The sequence below is a fragment of the Coturnix japonica genome, chromosome 4, assembly GCF_001577835.2.
Source record: "Coturnix japonica isolate 7356 chromosome 4, Coturnix japonica 2.1, whole genome shotgun sequence".
Lineage (NCBI taxonomy): Eukaryota > Metazoa > Chordata > Aves > Galliformes > Phasianidae > Coturnix > Coturnix japonica.
In genome coordinates, this window is record NC_029519.1 from 35,024,644 (window position 1) to 35,032,130 (window position 7,487).

Here is a 7,487-nt window from a genome sequence, read left to right on the forward strand (position 1 = left end):
GGTGCTGCTTGCTTCTGGCATCCTTTGGGAGAGACCAGCTCCTCTGGATGACTGGGTGAAGAGCTGTCTGTTAGGAGTGCCCTCAGTCTGGCCAGGCCTTCACGGGCACTGTGCTCCCAGCCTCCTCTCTTAACTCTGCTGGGTGTTTCTGTACAGGTGTATCAGAGAATCACAGAATGGCTTGGGTTGGAAGGGACCTTAAAGTCCCCCCAGCTGCAACCCCTGCTGTGGGCTGGGTGCCTCCCTCCAGCTCAGGCTGCCCAGGGCCCTTCCAACCTTGGGCACCTCCAGGGATGGGGCACCCACAGCTCTGGGCAGCAGCACCAGCACCTCACTGCCCTCTGAGTAAAGAATTTCCTCATAGAATCTAACCTCAGTCTTCCCTCTTGTAGTTTAAAGCCATTCCCTCTTGTCCTGTCATGATAAGGCCATCTAAAATGTCTGTCTGTCTCCTACTTGCAAGCTCCCTTCAAGTACTGGAAGGCTGCAATGAGGTCTCCCCAGGGCCTTCTCCAGGAGCAAAACCTGTTCTCTCACTACTTCCCCTGACTGAGTAAATATGTGCTCAGTGCTGTGGTATTGTTCTTCGGTTTTGGGCTGTTTCCAGCTGATTAATTATTACAGCCATGCAGGGACCGGTGGCTTTCACAACGGGGATGTGCGTCAGACCAGCGGCCTGGCCGGACCAGTATCCTGTGTCCTGCAATGGCGTGAACAGGCACTTGGGAAAAGATTGTCAGACCCAGGGCAAGATTAGGGGAAACCGTTTCCTTGGGAAATCCTTTGAGCAATCACTGACCAACAGTGTTGAGACTTTGTGAGCTGGAGGTCGTATCTCAACTGGTTTCAAGAGTCCATATGAATGCATGTGAGTTTCTCCAGTTCTTTCTTGACCCTGTTCACGCTTCTAGTCACCAGAATATCCCACAGCAATGAGTTTTGCCATCCAGGCACACATCCTGTGGAAAAATTCTGCTCTTCGCCTTCCCCACAGCAACTCCCTGATCATTGAATGATCAAATAAACACTTGGAGATCTTCTGTTATGAAGGCAGTGAAAGTGAAAACGTGCTGCTGTGCTCACATTCCCCAGAACCATGTGTGTGGTTTGAGCACACCTTAAACCTCAGACGTGCTCTGCAAACCCTTACCATGTGAAAGTCCTCAGCTGCTCTCACTTAGCACACAGAGCAGGCTAGAGCCTGCAGGGGACCAGCTGATGCCTGTGAACATTGGGTTTGTAGGTCGCCAGGGTGCTAGATGGAGACAGCTGCTTGCTTGGGGGAGCCCGAATCAGGGGAGCCCACCAGGCAACATCAAACAGGCAGTACATGCAAGTGCCTGCTGCATCTGCATTTCTGACCACACTGACAAAAAAGCCCATTGTGAGCATCAAGCTAACCTGCATTAGAGCTTGTATTTTTCTTTAGGCTCCTCAGCCTTCTGGCTGGTTTTTGCTGAAGAGCACTACCTTCTTTCGAAGAGGAAGCAGGTGCTCAGAAAGGATTTGGTTTTGCAGGCCTGCCGTTGGGTGGGGGAGGTGGCAGGAGGGCTTGGCTTTGCTCAGCACCCACTTTTCCTTGCTCAGAAAGCAGCTGGTGCTGAGCTCCTCACTGAAGCTGGGTTTGCAGGCTCATGGGCTGCTGCAGCATTGCTTTGCTATGACACAGGTGTGCCCATGCACACATGGGCATGCACACAGGCTGTCCCCGCAGTTGCTAAGTTGACCCTTAACTCCTGAAAAGCAAACAAGGTGACACTGGCTGTTTCTCTTTCCTACTTTCTCCATACAAATACTTCTGTCCCTTCTTTGCAGGCTGGATGGAAGTGGCCACGGGCTCAGGCAATTTAAGCCCTTGGCATCACTGCTTGCCCAAGAGACCTGGCACAGGCCTCACCAAAGTGGGGGGCAGAGAAGAAAGGAAATGGGAACTGCTTTTTGGGACCGTATCATCACAAAACTGGGAGAAGAAGTGAAATTGTGACTGAAAAAGATGGCTTTTAGTGAAGTAGAGTGAGCATGCTAATCTTACAGGGAGCTGTTCCCATCCTGTGGTCTGGGGGGGGGGGGGGGGAAGGTTCAGCTCCTTATTTCCAGTTGCTAACCTGCTAACAGTCTATGAGCATTTGGTTGATGTTTTTCCATGCATGGGGAAATCTCAGCCCCTCTCTGGAGTGAAATTTAGCCCTACAGCAAAGCTTTCACATCAGTTCCTGTTTTGGGATGTTAATGAAGTGTTGTGTACAAGAAGGTACAGCTTTGTACGTCTGCCATGGTCAGCATGACAAGTCACGTGTATCTTTTGGTAGAAGGAGGTGTAGCACTTTTTGACTGTTTGTCTGCATTAAGGTTCTGAAATAGAAATCATATAGAAAACAACAGGAAGAAGAAGTGGGAAGGAGAGAAAGGAAACAAGGAAAAAAGCAAGCCAACAATGAGGAAAGGGAAAGAAGGATAGAAAAGAAGAAGGGAAAGAAATGAAGAATGGAAGGAAAGAAGAAGGAAGAAGGAAAGGAAGGAAAGAAAGGAGGAAAGGGAGAGTGAAGGAAACGAAGAAAGAAGGAAAAGAAGAAAGAAAGGAAGTCATCTTTCCCCTTTGCAGAGATTTTTCCCCTCAGTGTGCCCAGTTAGGCAGTGTTGCTTGCTGCCAGGCTTCACGTCAGCTCATTTCTTTAGAAGGAGCTGGCTGTGCTGAAAAGCTTTCAGAAAAGTCAGCATGTGCCTTAGAAAGCAAAACTCAGGTGCTGCAATGAAAGGCTGCAAGTGGACAGAGAGGTCATACAGACCACTTCCCACCCCTTTGTTCTGCTGTGGCTCTGTGTGAGCCAACAGCAAGTAACCATGATGCAACTCAATGGCCTATTGCATTATGGAATGGAGCATGTTCTAAGTAGCTTCTGTGGTGTGTGTCCAAGCTCTCGGTGTCCTGTTAGGGAGCGAGAACCATGCCATGGGACACTGACAGCAATCTGGGAGTGACCCTGGTTTGACTTCCTACTGAGCAGTGCTCATGTTTCATGAGGTGAGCAGAGGCACCGTGGGGTGTTGGTGACTCCACCACCTTCCTGGGCAGCCCATTCTGCTGCCTGACCACTCATTCAGAGAGGCAGTAAGAAAGAAGGTGCAGTCACAAGAGGCACCAAGAGAGATGCTGTTGTGTGCACGGGGAAGCCCTAACCTTCAGATGTAATGCTCTTGCTTCTGTGTCACAGCAGATATTGCATCTTGAACATTTTGTTTGCTTTGGCATTGAACACATGGCAAGGAACTGGAAGGGATTCAAACAGCAGCATTTAACATTTAAGAAGTACTGGCTTGAGGAGCAAGCAAATCTATTTGGATTATAAAGCTACCAAGACAGGGGAACTATTGAGTTTTGCAGGACACAATGCAATCTGAAGGAGTGCACCAAGTGGTGGTGGTCTCTAGCACTGTGCCAGAGGCCTGCAGAGCATCCTTAGTGAGATGTCCACCTGTACAACCACGCAGCCACCTACCCATGCACCTGTACAGCCCAAAGGCTGTGGAGCTTCATCCTCTCTGGTGGCCATGGTGACCACCAGTAATGCCAGGATCCAGGCCCGGAGCAGGGCTGCAAAAAGGAAAGAAGACACCACCACCACCAGGCAGCAGCCGGCAGGGAAGGGCATGGCATCAAGCTACTGGCGTTCAACACGACCTCCCACCTGGCCACACCGGTTCTCTCCAGGGCTGAAAACTGCCGTGCTGGAAGCTGAGCTGTTCTGCAAGCGCGACGAAGGTACTGCTTAAAGTTAAAAGAGGGAAGATTTAGGTTGGATGTTAGGGGGAAGTTCTTCACTAGGAGAGTGGTTAGGCCCTGGAACAGGCTGCCCAGGGAGGTTGTGGATGCCCCGTCCTTGGAGGTGTTCAAGACCAGGTTGGACGGGGCCCTGGGCAACCTGATCTAGTAAAGGTGTATGTTTGGTGGCCCTGCCAGGCAGGGGGGTTGGAACTACATGATCCTTGAGGTCCCTTCCAACCCGGGTCATTCTGTGATTCTGTGATTCCACCTTCCCAGGAGAGCAGCCGCGTGCTCGGGCTGACACCTAGCGGCGGTGTCGGCTCTCTCCTCCCTGCGGAGGCAGAGTGGAAATCTTTGTCCCATTGGCTTTGGCCCTCTAACAGCGCGCTGAACTCACCAAAACGAAGAAAAAGCTTTTCCAGGACAAAGCTTTCACCAGCTCTTCTCCTTGGTGTCCCTTGGGTGGAGGCGGCTGTCGCGGGATGGTGACTAGACCTCGCTGAGAGCTGGCTGCATCAGAGAGACCTGAGCTGTGCAGGATTAATACAGACCTGTGAAAGCCCCTCCTGAATCCCTGCCAGCAGCGCTGGAAATAGCCCAGGTGGGAACCTGCAGCTGAGCAGGACTTGGAAGAAATAAGCCAAAACCCAAACAGGCAGAGCAATGGGCCCCTAACCTTAATAATACTGATTTTCAACTGTTTCTTGCCCCTGCTAAGTGCATTAGCAGCAGGGGCAGTCACAGAGAAAGGAAAATAGTGTCTCTGTGGTGATCTGGTGCCTGTGGCAGGCATTCAGGGGGTGATTTATTGCTTCTTTGGCTGGCAGCTGGACAGCCACGCTCCGTGCTCACATATTATGGGGTTGTTTTCCATCGCCTCCAAACTTCCTTGAGAGAGCTAAGTACTTTGCCACCTACTTTCACCCTTGAAAATAAATGGTGTGTTGGCCATGCCAAGGGAAATAAAGCCTTACTGGGAAGGGGAAGCACAGGGTGACTGCTGCTGTAGGTTACTATAGCGTGTCCATTCCCAGAAACTGGAAATGACAGAAGATGGCGGGTCAGCTGGTTTGTTTTTGCTTCCACAGTTTTGGGTGGGAAAACAGAATGTGCTCTTAGAACATGAAAAAGGAAAGCTTTTTGGCACCCTGCTGCCCCAGGGGGCTGGTACAGCAGGAGCAGCCTGTGTGTGTGAGCATTACATGTTTGCCAGTTTTCACTGCTATGTAATTCATGGTTTTTGCTCGTAGATCTTTGTTGCTCTTCACTATCAGTTCTGTGTTTTGAAGATCTAGAAAATGAACAGGACGTGGACAGCAAACAAACTGAATTATTCAGCTCTAGAACAGAGATTCTTGTTACTGTTTGAAAAAAACTTCAAGGAGACAACTTGGTCATAAGCAGCAGGCCAGGATTCTGTAAGTATTCAGCTAGTGAGGGCATCCATCTGATGTGAAGATAAGATCTTGCCCTTTTACAGAAAGGAACGTTACTGCTGGTTGGACAGAGGCAGACCTTACCTGTAAGGAATCCTGGTGCAGATCCAGCCTTATCTGAGAACTTGCTGGTAAACACCCACATCTGGGAAGCAGCTGCCATGCAAATATCATTCTACTCCAAACACAGACGGGTTGCAAAATTGATGGCTCTTCTTGGCACGGTAAATTCTCCAAAGGTGATTCACCAGGCGATCAGATAAGATGTTGGAACCCACTGTGCTGCAAGACAAGCCGTTAACCTGCCTTCCAGTAACACCTTCAACCTCCAGGAACCAACACTCAGGACTGAAGCCATCAGAAACGTAAAGCCAGAACGACTGTGGTAAAGCACAGGGCAAAAGCAATGGTATCTGGGGGCAGCAAGTTGCTTGGTAGCAGGGGCAGCTGGGCAGAGATCAGCCTCTGGGGACAAAAGTATGACAACCACCAGGCTGGCTTCAATAACTACTGTCAGAATAATGGCCCTTTTCCTTCTTTTGGCATGCGGAGATCCAAACTCCCATGGCTTTTAAGTGCTGATGTCAGAAGTTGTAGCTGAACTCTGTGTAACCTCCAGGCTATAAAGGATGCCATATGAAATATATATACACACATGTACATATTTATGCTAGTCCTGGATAGTTTCCTTTGTATTTATAGTAAGTTCAAGTCAACACTGTCTCTTTTGCACCCAGTGTAGAAGAGTACCAGAGAGATCAAACATGGAATATCATTTTATTCTTGGAAAGTAGGTAGATCATTGCTGACTTGCTAAATGTATAGCCTCTCAGATTACCACTTAATTAGTGGGAAAGTCTGAAATCTTAATACTCTACTGAAATGGGCCTACATTTGACTAGCACAAGATGTGTCTCAGATTGTTAAACTTCAGTCTTACACTTTTAAACTTTCAGAGCTGCTGCCCAAATAAGGTCTGACACTGACAGAAGCCCATGTGTGGGATGCTTGTGGACATGCAGAGCATGCTGCTGTTTTCTTGGAGGAGCTACTGGGATGTGAATGGATGCACAGAGCTCATTGTCAACAGGAACACATTTGAGTCAAGGCACAGTAGGTTTCATAACACAGACTTTATTTTGCTCTGGGTAACCTGAGCTGATGGGAGGACACCCAGCCCATGGCAGGGGTTGGGGCTGTGGGGGGCTTTAAGGTCTCTTCCAACCCAAACCATTCTATGAATCTATGATTCTTTGGGTTGATATCTAAGCAAAACTCAAATATTTTGGATGGAATGAAGTCCATTTTCAGACCATGACAATGACCCGCTCTCCCAGAGCTGGCCAGTCCTGTGCTCAGGCCAGCACACCATGGTCAAGGGAGGGGATGGGTGCTGAATGCAGCAACGAGATCCCATCACTTGGGGTGGGCTTCCCAGCCTTGTCTGACTTGAACTCCTTTCTTCTTCTCACTGGGTGTTGTGTTTAACACCACTGGGCTTTTTTTTTTTTGTATGCACCTGTACATGTACTTCTTCCTCTTCTTCAAAGATACACAAGCACCATATTATTCCCATCAAGGTGTTTTTGTCTGGAGGTGGCTATGCTGTCTTATCCAATTAAGGAAAATGCAATCAAATGAGTAAGTCAGGCTGCGTAGGCCAAAATGTTTAAGCACTGCTATATGGAAGAGCAGGATACAAGATGACTGTCTTGTTATGCCTTCTTACCTTTCTTCCAGATGAGAATTTCCACTCTAGATTCTCCAGTGTTTTATTTCCAGCAACTTCTGTCCTCACAAGTGCTCTTGAACCTAAGGACACAGGTCACGTGGTGCTGTGGACTCGCTGGTGACCCTAAATGAGCCAGCAGTGTGAATCTGTAGAACACTCTTTCAATTCTACCATGGTAGGACACAATGAAATAGGCCATCCAAGGGCACTGGGGACAATTTTCCAAAAATGAAAACTTGCTCTTGGCCAAGAGGATTTCCTGAGCAGCCCAAGTGGCTGAGGATCTCGTCCCAAACACAGTTGTGATCAGTGGGGTATCTCCTATTGCACAGGCCGGGCTTAAGGATTGTCTTTATTCATGCTTCTTCCAAAACATGGCATTGCTGCTAACTTGTGCACACTATTGTCCCTGGACCCCAGCTCAGGCTCTGATAGCTTTTGTAAGAGCATTTGTATCAAAATATTATTGTGCTGGAGTCTCCAAGGCCATCTGGGGCTTTGTGCAGACAGGGTGCTTACAAATGAATGTGAACCAAAGCAAATCAACATTGCTTGG